Source organism: Thamnophis elegans, chromosome 14 (genome assembly GCF_009769535.1).
Source record: "Thamnophis elegans isolate rThaEle1 chromosome 14, rThaEle1.pri, whole genome shotgun sequence".
NCBI classification, from domain to species: domain Eukaryota; kingdom Metazoa; phylum Chordata; class Lepidosauria; order Squamata; family Colubridae; genus Thamnophis; species Thamnophis elegans.
The window spans coordinates 26267889-26282051 of record NC_045554.1 but is presented as its reverse complement, the minus strand read 5'-3'; the positions used below and the strand labels follow the sequence as shown (position 1 = coordinate 26282051).

General features: G+C 42.3%; 1 long non-coding RNA gene across 1 annotated transcript in view; it reads right to left on the bottom strand.

Moving 5' to 3' along the window:
• Positions 1–12555, bottom strand: part of LOC116517448 — a 20140-nt gene extending 7585 nt beyond the window's left edge. Inside the window, exon 1 of the long non-coding RNA XR_004256463.1 lies at positions 12434–12555. This is a non-coding gene — a long non-coding RNA (uncharacterized LOC116517448). The remainder of the gene's footprint in view (positions 1–12433) is intronic.
• Between the last annotated feature and the right edge of the window lie 1608 nt (positions 12556–14163).

Genomic DNA, 14163 nt, shown 5'->3' with positions numbered 1-14163 from the left:
CTGGTGGACTTCAACTCCCAGAATTCTCAGGCAGCATGGACTCACCTATCTTGGACTGGTGGACTTCAACTCCCAGAATTCCCCAGCCAGCATGGACTGGTAGACTTCAACTCCCAGAATTCCCCAGCCAGCATGGACTTCCCCAGCATGGACTGGTGTACTTCAACTCCCAGAATTCTCCAGTCAGCATGGACTTCCCCAGCATGGACTGGTAGACTTCAACTCCCAGAATTCTCCAGTCAGCATGGACTTCCTCAGCATGGACTGGTGGACTTCAACTCCCAGAATTCCCCAGCCAGCATGGACTTCCCCATCTTGGACTGGTGGACTTCAACTCCCAGAATTCCCCAGCCAGCATGGACTTCCCCAGCATGGACTGGTGTACTTCAACTCCCAGAATTCCCCAGCCAGCATGGACATCCCCAGCATGGACTGGTGGACTTCAACTCCCAGAATTCCCCAGCCAGCATGGACATCCCCAGCATGGACTGGTAGACTTCAACTCCCAGAATTCCCCAGCCAACATGGATTTCCCCACCTTGGACTGGTGGACTTCAACTCCCAGAATTCTCAGGCAGCATGAAACTCACCTATCTTGGACTGGTGGACCTCAACTCCCAGAATTCCCCAGCCAGCATGGACTTCCCTAGCATGGACTGGTGGACTTCAACTCCCAGAATTCCCCAGCCAACATGGATTTCCCCATCTTGGACTGGTGGACTTCAACTCCCAGAATTCTCAGGCAGCATGAACTCACCTATCTTGGACTGGTGGACTTCAACTCCCAGAATTCCCCAGCCAGCATGGACTGGTTGACTTCAGCTCCCAGAATTCCACAGCCAGCATGGCAGTTTGTGGAAGTCAAAATAATATACTCATACATTAACTCCAAGCGTGCCTAGGACCCTAGCTATGCTTTAAGAAAATTCCAGTTCCCCAGTTAAGTGGGCATGATGTGTTATCTCTGGGGGGAAACTGTCCTAGAGGGTAGGGTGGGCAGATAAGTCTCCTTTGCTTGGTTCCACAGGATGCCAGCTTTGAAAGAATGGAGCTGTAGCCACCCACTCTGCCAGGATGTGGCAGAGGGGCAAAATTAAATTTCCTTTCAATGGCAGAAGCTGGTGATATCAAATTATCTGATCACCTTTACTTCGTAGAAGAGATCTTTGTGGATGAACTGCCTACGCTCGACTTAATCATAAACTCAGATTAGCAAACCACAAAGTGCTTTTGTTCACGTAACATGCTGGCCCTGCAAATTGAGATTTAAATTCAGCGAGTGAATCACTGGGGAAATAATGTTTAGCCCAAGTGCATCTGTAGGGCAGGTCAAAAAAGTCAAGATGGCGTCCTCAACCATGCCATCAAAGCTCCATACATTTTGAACAAGCTTTCTAGACCAACTTTAAAGAGTTAAACCACATAGTTAATCCCAAAGATGCTTTTTCTTTGAAGATGTTTCATTTCTCATCCAAGAAGCTTCTTCAGCTCTGGCTGGATGGTGGGGATGAAGAAGCTTCTTGGACAAGAAGAAAAATGTCTTTAAAGGAAAAATAATAAAGGCCAATTGTCTCTTGAAAAAAAAGCACTTTTGGGACAGTTATGACCTGGATGACTGACAATCTCTATAGACATACAATCCTTGGCTTATTACCCTGTTTTCCCAAAATTAAAACCTCCCCGGATAATAAGCCTAATCGGGCTCTTGAGCGCATGCGCTAAAATAAGCCCTCCCCAAAAATAAGCTCTCCCCAAAAATATTGCAACACAGCAGCAGCCATGAGGTGACCACGCTTGCTCACCGTCTCCTACACTTCAAAAATAATAAGACCTCCCCAAAAATAAGGCCAAGTGCTTATTTCAGGGGTCGAAAGAAATAAGAACCTGTCCTATTTTCAGGGGAACACAGTATCAAACAGGGATCACAATTTCAATTGCTAAACAAGGCAGCTGTCAAAACGAGTTGTGCCCAGTGTTTGGTTTTGAATGATTGCTAAATGAATGGTTTTAAGCAGTGGTGGGTTCTGGCAGCCGCTACTGCCTGTTTGCTCAGGGACGCGCTGCGCACACATGTGCTTGAGGCGTGCTGTGTGCGCATGTGCAGTACAACAAAAATTGCTCTGCGCATGTGCAGAAGCCAAAAACAAGATGGCTGGTTCAGGGGTGTGGCAGGCCTGGGTCGCTGAACCAGTCCGAACCGGTAAGAACCCACCACTGGTTTTAAGTCAAGCATTGCCTGCATTCTGCTTATTGATCCATTATTTATAACAATAAAGAGAATTATGTTTACAAGAATTATAAATAATGCTTACTGACGTTCTGATTCGACAGGACTGATGCTGCCTCACAGGAAGTTTTGATTCTTGGATGCCTCGTCCTCTCTCTTTATCAGTTTGAGGAATCTTGTGGTTTAACATTTTATTAGTTTATCAAAGTATAAAATACAAAGAAAAAAACATGGGAAAGTAAAAAGAGAGGGAGGGAAAAAGAAGGGAATATAGTGTAACGGGAGAGAGAAAATAAAAATTTGCAGATGACGCTAAGCTGGCAGGAATAGCCAACACTGCAGAAGACAGGCTTAAGATACAGAAGGATCTTGACAAACTTGAACATTGGGCACTGTCAGCTTCTGCTTTGCTGTTGCTTCAGCTGCCATGAAACGGGGAGGGAGGGCATGGTATTTGGGTGGGGTTACTCGATGTGCTGGAGGAATGTTCTGGAGTTCACTGGATGGTCAGACTACGCATGCATGGGTGTTTCCCGCCTGGACTAACGGCACTGACATTCCATCTTCGTGATGCCTTTTGAAGTTATCTCACACCTGACACTTGAAGGACTTATGATTGGACTAGGCCTCTGATGCCAGGGGGTGTGGAATGGGCTATTCTATATATCAACTGCTTTCGTGCCTAATTAATCAGACTTCGCTATGCAACCGCTCTTTAACCATTTTTAATTAGTAAAAGTACATTTGATTTTCCACGTATGGAGTCTCATGGTCTTTCTTTCCTAATTATTAAATGGAGAGGTGCTGACAATAAAATGAGCTGCTATCTAATAAAATGAAATTCAATGGTGAAAAGAGGAAGGTTCTACATTTAGGCAAGATAAACCAAATGCACAGGTACAGCATAGGTGGTACCTTGCTCAATAGTAGTAACTGTGAGAGGGATCTTTGAGTTCTAGTGGACAATCATTTAAATATGAGCCAGCCGTGTGCAGCAGTTGCCAAAAAAATCAACACAGTTCTAGGCTGCATTAATAGAGGGATAGAATCAAGATCCCGTGAAGTGTTAACACCGCTTTATAATGCCTTGGTAAGGCCACATTTGGAATCCTGCATTCAGTTTTGGTCGCCACGATGTAGAAAAGATATGGAGACTTTAGAAAGAGTGCAGAGAAGAGCAACAAAGAGGATTAGGGGACTGGAGACTAAAACATATGAAGAACGGTTGCAGGAACTGGGTATGTCTTGTTTAATAGAAAGAAGGACTAGGGGAGACATGATAGCAGTGTCCCAATATCTCAGCAGCTGCCACAAAGAAGATGGAGTCAAGCTATTCTCCAAGGAACCTGAGGGTAGAACAAGAAGCAATGGGTGGAAACTAATCAAGGAGAGAAGCAACTTAGAACTGAGGAGAAATTTCATGACAGTTAGAACAATTAATCAGTGGAACAGTTTGCCTCCCGAAGTTGTGAATGCTCCAACACTGGAAGTCTTTAAGAAGATGTTGGATAGCCATTTTTCTGAAACGGTATAGGGTTTCCTGCCTAGGCAGGGGGTTGGACTAGAAGACCTCCAAGGTCCCTTCCAACTCTGCTATTATATTGTATTAAAAAGGCACCAACTCCCAACTCCCTTTAGGACAGTAGTAGGTAACAACATTACAATCAGTTTGAGGATTCTGTGACAGAGCCATAGAAATATGCTAGACTTTAGTGACTTGAAGTTATGACATCATTGAAAAAATGATGTTTCACTATCTTAAACAGTTTAAGAATGATATAATTTGTTTGCAAGAAACTCATATCAAATCAACTGATCAAAAATATTTGATTAACCCAAAACTTGGTCAACATTTTGTAGCTTCTGCTATGGAAAAGAAAAATGGTATAGTTGTATACTTAAGAAAAGACATCAAAGCTGAATTAATTGAAGCAGATCCCTTTGGAAGATATATCACGTTAGATCTAATCTTAGAAGGGAAAAAGACATTACTTTTGGGGCTTTATGCTCCTAATCAACAGCAAGACGGATTCTATAGAAATCTTCATGCTAAATTAGTACAGTGGGACTATAGGTCTTGTATACTACTGGGTGATTGGAATGGTGTGATAGACACTAAAAGAGATAAGAAGACTTCTCGCCCAAATACTAAGATGCGAGCAAAGCTACCCAAACCATTTTTTGACATGATGGACGACTTTGAATTGAGAGATATTTGGCGAGAAAGAAATGCAGAGGAATATGATTTCACTTTCTTCTCTGATAGACATCAATCCCTTTCAAGGATTGATTTTATACTAATCACTAATGATTTGCTTTCTAGGGTGAAGAAGACAAAGATTGCGGCTAGGGTCCTTTCGGACCATAACCCAGTTTGGATGGAGTTGGGAAGGGTAGTGCAGGCAAGAAGGTCTTGGAGATTGAATGAAAACTTATTTAGATATGAAAAGCATATTAATGATTGTAAAAAATTGTTATCTGAATACTTTGTTTTGAATATGAATAAGGGTACACCTATGGAATTCGTATGGAATGCAAGCAAAGCGTATATGAGAGGAGTGCTGATGAATATAAATAAAACACATAGATATAAACAAGGGCTAAACGAACAGAATTGCAGTCCTATGCCAAGGACTACCTGTCACAGCTACAGCACACAGGCCTCTACTGGAGGACAACGATGTGATTTGTAGTCCACACACTTCACTTCAGGCAGGTTGGGGTCAGTTGGGGTAACCAATACGACCATAGCTATGGAAGGTCAGTTGGTCCTCTTGCATGATTTTAAGTTGATATTTCAAAATTTATTTTACATTCAGATGGAGAAAGGGATATTTTTTTGATTTCCCCAAATTTCATTCAGCTGCACACACCAAAGGAGAAGTTTCTGGTTTCCTGTTTTTATGGTAACACAAAGAATTTTTGCTCTTCTTCATTTGAAAATCTTGCAATTTCAGACATTGGTATCCTCCATCCCAACTGGAGCTCCTAAACCAATCCAGAGAACAGCCAGTTTAACCTTGATGATTTGGGGATAACGACTCCTAGATTTTCCATCCATCGTGTGGATGGTTTCCTTATTCCTAATAAACTGATTTTAATTTGTCTAAAAGCATTCAATGCAATAGCGCATCCACCAGTAATTCTCAACATATGACTGTAATGGAGACTGCCACGGTGGTGAAGTGGTTAGAGTGCAGTACTGCAGACTACTTCTGCTGACTGCCAGCTGCCTGCAATTTGCCAGTTCAAATTTCACCAGGCTCAAGGTTGACTCAGCCTTCTGTCCTTCCGAGGTCGGTAAAATGAGGACCCAGATTGTTGGGGGCAATAGGCTGACTCTGTTAACCACTTAGAGAGGAATGTAAAGCACTGTGAAGCCAGTGATGGGATTCAGCCGGTTCGCACCTATTCAGGAGAACCGGTTCGTAACTTTCTAAGTAGTTCGGAGAACCGGTTGTTGGAAGAAATCTTTTTTTTATTTTTTCCCCACTTTACAGGGCTAATCCTATAAGGAAGGCAGGAAAGAAATATTCTGGTGTTGTTTCTAGCCTGATCTTTATTGCCCTGCTTAGAGAAACTGCCTCTCCGGTTAACCCTTATTACATTGTAACAGCTAAGGCCAAGCGCCCATCGGGGTGAGTTGGCCATGGCCACATTGTCACATGACCACCGAGCTATGCCTACCCAGCTGGTCATTATGGCAGAGAACTGGTTGTTAAATTATTTGAATCTCACCACTGTGTGAAGCGGTATATAAGTACTATTGCTATTGTTATTGCCCACGATGGTTGTATGTCATAACAGTTGTAAAAACGGTTGGCCATGTGTCTGACCCAATTTTATGAATATTAGAAACCTGGATGATGTGAACTAATTCTTATGCTTACTTTCTCTTTTATTTCTACTCACCAACATATACCTGGATAAGTGCTATGCATTTTGTGACGTTCTGTGTTTGATGGCTGTGGGGTTTTTTGTCCTATGATGTTTTTTTTTTAAGTTTTAAAGAATACACCGACAGAACAAGGTTTTCTTAACGCATGGGCCTGATGGGCACTTACCCATGGGACCCATGAGCTTAGGGGCCCCATACTAATATCTGTATTGTTCAAATCTTTATCATGTTGACTAGTTGTTGCTGTGCAGCATGTTTTTAATGTTTCAACGCTGATTTTGTTGGAAGTGCCAATAAAATAAATATATGCTTAATTGTATCGACCATTTGCATTTTTATTCCTGTGAGTAGTTGTCGTAGGGGCCCCATACTAGGGCCCCAGGCTGTTAAGATGGCCCTGCTACAGAGTAAGCACCACTCCTCTGATCTAAAAAAGACTCAGCTGTTTCTATGGAAACAGCCATCATTGCAGCACGTTTCTATTCTATAAAAGTTCCTCTTCTATAAAAAGTGTAACCACATCCTTTGGATGATGAATCATTCCATGAAATTTCCCTTGGTGTTTATGTTTTTTAACCCATAAAGAACAAAGGCTCTTAAGAGAGAGAGAGATTTAATTTCAATATAAGGAGAGCTGCAGAAAAACCTGAACAGAGAGCCTTCCTGGATCCGATGTTTTCCAGATGTGTTGGAATACAACTCAGAAGTGGGATTCAGCTGGTTCTGACCAGTTCTGGAGAACTGGTAGCAGAAATTTTGAGTAGTTCGAAGAACTGGTAAATACCACCTCTGACTAGCCCTACCCGCATCTATTCTCTGCCTCCTGAGTCCCAGCTTATCGGGAGGGAATGGAGATTTTGCAGTATCCTTCCCCTGGAGTGGGGAGGGAATGGAGATTTTGCAGTATCCTTCCCCTGGAGTGGGGAGGGAATAGAGATTTGACAGTATCCTTCCCCTGGAGTGGGGAGGGAATGGAGATTTTGCAGTATCCTTCCCCTGCCATGCCCACCAAGCCACGCCCACAGAACCATTAGTATAAAATTTTGAATCCCACCACTGATACAACTCCCATCTTCCCCAGCGCAGCACGCAGTGAGGGCCTCAGGATGTCTGTGGAGATTCTTGGTCATCCAGGTCCTGGTTGTCCCAAAGGTGCTTTTTGCAAAAGGCAACTGGACTTCCTTGTTTTGCCTTGAAGATGTTTTGCTTCTCAGGGCCTCAGGAGTTTTTCAGGCCCTGTTCCAGAGCTGTCCCTGGAGGCCCATAGAGACTCCTGTTTTTAATCCCCTCTCAAGTTGATGGATCTGGCTTTATTCTAAGTTTTCTTATCCTGCAGTGCAGTGTTTCTCAACCTTGGCAACTTGAAGATGTCTGGACTTCAACTCCCAGAATTCCCCAGCCAGCGAATGCTGGCTGGGGAATTCTGGGAGTTGAAGTCCGGACATCTTCAAGTTGCCAAGGTTGAGAAACACTGCTGCAGTGTATCTTCTTTCTTTGGGTTCAACGCTTTCGTTTTATTTTGTTGCGCGGTTTATCTTTATTCTTGGTTGCAGTTTCCTTAGAAGTATGATTAAGATGATGTGTCATTTCCTAACCACACAGACAGGACAAACAATAGAATATCTATGGAGATTCTCTGTTATCTAACCCGGTCCCTCACTCATGCTTGTCCTAAAGGTTCTTTTTCAAGAGGCAACTGGGCTTTCTCATTTTTCTTGGAAGACGTTTTGCTTCTCATCCAAGAAGCTTCTTCAGCTCGGACTGGATGGTAGGGAAGGGAAGGATTTATACTCCTTCCTTCTTGGGTGAGAAGCGAGACGTCTTCAAAGAAAAACCAGAAAATCCAGTTGCCTCTTGGGAAAAAAGGACAAGATAGAATAGAATAAGAGCAGAGCAAAACAGAACAGAACAGAACAGACCTTGGAGGTCTTCTACTCCAGCCCTCTGTTCAAGCAGGAGAACTTATACAATCTCAGACAAGCGACTGTCCAGTTTCTTCTTTAAAACCTCCATGGATGAAGTGCTGACAACTTCTGGAGGGAAGATGTTCCCCTGGTTAATTGTCCTCACTGTTAGAAATTTCTCTATTCCCAGGTTGCTTCTCTCTTTGATTAGTTTCCAACCATTGTTTCTGTCAGCTTCTGCTTTGCTGTTGCTTCAGCTGCCATGAAACGGGGAGGGAGGGCATGGTATTTGGGTGGGGTTACTCGATGTGCTGGAGGAATGTTCTGGAGTTCTCTGGATGGTCAGACTACGCATGCGTGGGTGTTTCCCGCCTGGACTAACGGCACCGACATTCCATCTTCGTGATGCCTTTTGAAGTTATCTCACACCTGACACTTGAAGGACTTATGATTGGACTAGGCCTATGATGCCAGGGGGAGTGGAATGGGCTATTCTATATATCAACTGCTTTTGCGCCTAATTAACCAGACTTCGCTATGCAACCGCTCTTTAACCATTTTTAATTAGTAAAAGTACATTTGATTTTCCACATATGGAGTCTCATGGTCTTTCTTTCCTAATTATTAAATGGAGAGGTGCTGACAGTTTCTTCTCCTGCCCTCTGGTGCTTTGGAGAATAGCTTGACTCCTTCTCACCCTGGACATAAACTGTTTCAACTTCTACCCTCAAGTCATTGCTATAGGTCATTGCATGCCAAAACAACTAGACACAAAAATAATATTCTCCCCTGTGCCATCACTCTGCTAAATACCTAATTCCCACTGCACTGCTTTAGGCTGAACGATATTTACCCATGTTGTAGGGCTGTATTGCTATTATCCTCCTATTTCTCATCTTTTCTCATTTTCTCATCTTCCCTACTATCTTCTCCTATCGGTATCTTATGATTTATCACATACTGTTTATATCTTATAATTAATGGATTGTATCTTATGATTTACGATCTATGATTCATCACTTTGTTGTTTACACGTACACTGGGAGTTTTTGCACAAATTCCACGCCCGAACCCCCCAAAATGCAATGTGCACACCTCCATGCAGGCGCACGTGAGACCCTGCACATGCCCTGCACCCCCACAAACGCATGCACAATCCCCCTGCATATGCCCTGCCCCTGTGCATGCATGTGCAACCTCCCCCCATGCATGCACCCTGCCTCCAGGCATGCACATGCAACCCAATTCGCAATTCGCAATTTAATGAGCTTATATGCCGCCCAATCCCGGAGGACTCCGGGTGGCTTACAAATACGAAATAAAATAAAATAACACATAGGGGAAAGAAACATACACAGTTTAAAAAACACACAACATACATTTGGCTTAACTGGGGGTTGGACCTGATTTAAAAAATCAGCAACCCCAGGCCTGTCGAAACAGCCAGGTTTTGGTGGCTTTTTGGAAGTCCACAAGAGTGGGAAGGGTCCGGATCTGTACGGGTAGATCATTCCATAGGGCTGGAGCAGCTACAGAGAAGGCTCTCCCCGAGTGGTCGCCAGCCGGCATTGTCCGGTCGACGGCACCTGGAGGAGGCCTAGCCTGTGAGTTCTTATTGGACGTTGGGAGGTGTGTAGCAGGAGGCGGTGTCTCAGATATCCAGGTCCAATGCCATGTAGGGCTTTAAAAGTAATCACCAGCACTTTGTAGCGCATCCGGAGACCAATGGGGAGCCAGTGCAGCTCGCGGAGGATAGGTGTAACATGGGTGTACCGAGATACACCCGATATCGCTCGCGCAGCTGCATTCTGGACCAACTGTAGTCTCCGAACACTCTTCAAGGGCAGCCCCATGTAGAGTGTGTTGCAGTAATCGAGCCTTGAGGTGACGAGGGCATGAGTGATCATTTGAAGTGCCTCCCGGTCCAGATAGGGCCCCCTTGTATGCACCCCGCCCCCTGTGCATGCATGGCAGAGACCCAAAGACCAGCTGGCCAGCAAGAGGCATGCGCAGTGGAGCTGACCTGGGGTGGCAACTCATGTGCCATCCTAGAAGACGCTGCATGGCACCTATAGCACGCATGCCATAGGTTTGCTATCACAGAGCTATACTAATAAAAACAATCCAGTTGACCTGGGTTTTTTTTCTGACATTTGGCTCTTTTAGACATGTAGTATTTTAATCTATATCTTTACTTTCCTGCCTGCATTAACTAACTCTGGGCTAATCCGGCCATTTTCACTTCCATTTATTATTTCCTTTCCCTTCCTATTAGTTTCCACAAGGAAACAACTTAACTATTTTGCTTCCATTTATTTCGCATGTTTGCTCATGAACTTTCCTGCTTGTTCCTCTTTCATTCTAAGTTGTCCCCTTCCACAAGAGATGCCTGCTACCAGTTGAGCATCTCTAGATCGTGGTCTCCTCTTCTTATGATGGTTTGCTCAATCAAGCTTTCTCACTAAGCTTTCTAGGAACAAGGAAAAAATTAGACAAAGGGACCGATTTTAGTTGAATCTGTGTGACACACCATTTCTTGCTAACAGTAATGAAAATACCAACCGGTTTAGGACATTAAGGCTTAATAAACCACCACAGCTTTGTTTTAACTCCTGTGTGGTCACAACTCACTGCTACACAACTCAGGGTTTCTAACCTGGGTGATTTAATACTTGTAAAGCAAGATATCATTGCTTGCAATCTACTAACTAGAAGTATACATAGTGCATTGACGCCAATACACAATGCCGTTTTGTTGATTTGCAAGGACCTGTGCCCCTTGCAGCTAATTCTGGCACAAAGAATAGAATAGAATATTGGAAAATAGAATAGAATAGAATATTGGAACAAAGAATAGAATAGAATAGAATATTGGAATGAAGAATGAAATGGAATGGGACAGGATAGGATAGGATAGGATGGGATGGGGTGGGGTGGGATAGAATAGAATATTAGAAAATAGAATAGAATGGAATATTGGAACAAAGAATAGAATAGAAAACAATAGAATAATAACTTTATTGTCACTTTGAATGTACACTAATCGGCATATATTAAAATGAAATTTCATTGCATGCAACTCTCAAAGGTTCACCCACTTCAATATACGCTTCATAAACATGTCTAAATAAATAAATAAATACAAAATTATACATATACCCACATACGGAGAAACATCACAGTTTAGTTCAGATGTATATGGCAAGAGACTAATCTTGCAAGCTTATCAGACGGATGTTATAGGGAACAAAGCTGTCACAGAATCTGGTAGTCCTGCAAGAAATACTCTAGCAATATTTTTCCCCCTAAAAATGTCTCCATCTTCTCCCCAACCCACGACTGAGGCAAGTTTAAGTCCTCTTTAATGGAACCAAGAGTAATAGAGAACTTTAATCCAATAATGTCCCACAGGGTCAAGGAGTTTAAGATCTGCTAGTTACCCCTCACTTGAACTCAGGGCACTGCAAGGGCAGAGAACTGCAAAGTTGGAGATAACCATCACAAGCCCAGATAAGGCCGTAGCAACATACAACAAATATACAAACATTTGTCTTTGAGGCCAACAAGAGACGTTAATATCAAAGAGCCAGAACAACATATGGTATCTCAAATTTTAACCTTTGGAAATTTAACTTTTACAGGTCATTTATATTCACAGCACCAATATCAGGCAATCAACGGCTGTTACATGGCTCCTTTCATCTCTACAAGGAAGATGGTAAATTATAAATGCATTATTAACTCTGCTAAAAAAAAATAGATGCAGCTTCTTTATAACTTTTCATTTTCTTCCTGCCTGCCTCCTTCCTCCCTCTCCTTTCTTCCTTCTTCTTCTTCCTTTCCTTCCTTCCTTCCTTCCTGCCTCCTTCCTTTCCTTCTTCCTTCCTTCCTGCCTCCTTCCTTCCTTATCCTTCCTTCTTCTTTCCTGCTTCCTTTCTTCTTCCTGCCTCCCTGTCTCCTCCCTGCCTCCTTCCTTCCTCTTCTTTCCTTCTTTCCTTTTCTCTTGTTTTCCTTTTCTTTCTTACTTCTTCGCTGTTTGCTTTTATTTTCACTGCTTCTTCTCTAATATTTGTATTGTTCTTATCTTCTTTTCAAAAAAGTATGTTAAAAAATACAATTAATGTCCGTAAGCAACCTTCAGCCAAGTCAAGAGAAAGACTCCAGCCATGGAGCAGAAGAGAGCTGCTAATGGGAGTTGATGTCCACCCATCTTAAAGTTGACTAGATTGAGAGAGAAAAACCCACCACTGCTCTTTGCACATGAGGAAACATTAAACTGATCGTTGTATTTCCCATTGCATTCCATTGGTCACCCTAAGACCTGGTGGCTATTCTCAGCTTTTTTGTATATTAGAATCTATACTGATACTTGGATTAGGATTACTAATTGTACAAGTCACTCACCCCAAAGAGACGGAATGACGTTTATTTATCAGGATCTGGTATCGGAGAGGATCTGGAGTCAATCCTGATCTGGCGAGGGTTAGATCAAGCACCTTGGTCAGAAAGTCTTCAGATACATCCTGAGTCTCCCATGTGTGTTTTACAGTAACCGTTTCCTTTTTGAGTACTCTATCTCAGTAAGCTTCAGATCATTTCCGGCCTTACAAAGAATCAAGAAAAGGAAACTCCAACGAGTCAAAAATTAGCACAGCTTTTATGCTTCTGCTTTTAATAGCTTTAATATAGTTTTTATGTTGTTTTATTACTGATACTTTAATTCTTTTCTTTTAAGATGTGTTTTTATTTTATTTTCCATTTTCATTACGTACAGTCACATATATACTGTGCATAACCGGGGCCATATAACATTAAACAATAAACACAGCCATTCCTCTTGTCAACAATACCCCCCAAAATACAAACCCAATGTACCACTTCGACCCTCCATACACCCTTTCTTTCGCCCCCCTCCAACTTTCCTTCTTCCCTCCAACATTCCCCTCTACCCTACTTCCCCTCCCCCTCTATCACTCCTCTCTCCCAGTACACTCCCTCCCTTCCTTCTCACCCTCCCTCCCGTCCTCTCTTCCACCCTCTCTACCCCTCTTTCTTCTAGCCCTCTACTCCTCCCTTCGGTGTATTTCTACTATCTATTAATATATTCAGCTTGTCCTATTTTTACAGTGAAATTAAAGAGCAACAGTATACAAGTGCAATCACGTTACTATAAAATCTAACACATACTATATATCCCCCCTCCCCCCTAACACCCCCCCTCCCTTCCCCCCGACTTCCCAGAGCCCGTACACGGTATAGGTTTTAACAAATACAGTCTAAAATATATTAAGACAAAGGAAATAAAAAAAAGAAGTTAATAACATCTCTGCATTAAACTCAGCTTCTTCCTGTTGCACTAACTTTAAGCAGTTTAGATTATTCCTAATCTTAAGCATAGGATATCTGTAATTTCTTAGTCCCGTATTTGTTTTGTATATAGTCAATCCATTTTTTCCAGTCTCGTTTGTATCTCTCATTTGAGCGGTCTTTAAGATATGCCGATATTTTAGCCATCTCAGCAGGTTTGTGACTTTCAATGTCCACTCTTGAGTTGTAGGCAAGTCTTCCTTCTTCCAGTATTGCGCCACCAACAGTCTTGCTGCCGTTATTAGGTGCAGAACCAAGTTGGTCTCTACCGCTGTAAAGTCAGTACATATACCTAGTAAAAATAACTGAGGAGTAAACTTTATCCTTCTTTTTAAAATATTTTGCATAATCCACCACATTTTTATCCAAAATGCCTTAACCTTTTGACAAGTCCACTATATATGAAAATATGTAGAATCGAGAGAACCACATCTCCAACATTTAGGCTGTACATTCGGGTACATAAAAGCCAGTTTTTTAGGATCTAAGTGCCATCTATAAAACATCTTATAAAATTTTCTCTCAGATTTTGTGCTTGTGTGAACTTCACATTTCTTACCCATATTCTTTCCCATGTATCCAACATTATTGGTTCTTCAATATTTTGAGCCCACTTTATCATACAATCTTTAACTAGTTCTGTTTCCGAATCCATCTGTATTAATACATTATATATCCTCTTTATATGCATTGAACTTGATCTCTTATTTGTTTAAACAAATTATCCTCAACTTGGATAAAACCAGTTTTTTGGTCTATTTCCACCT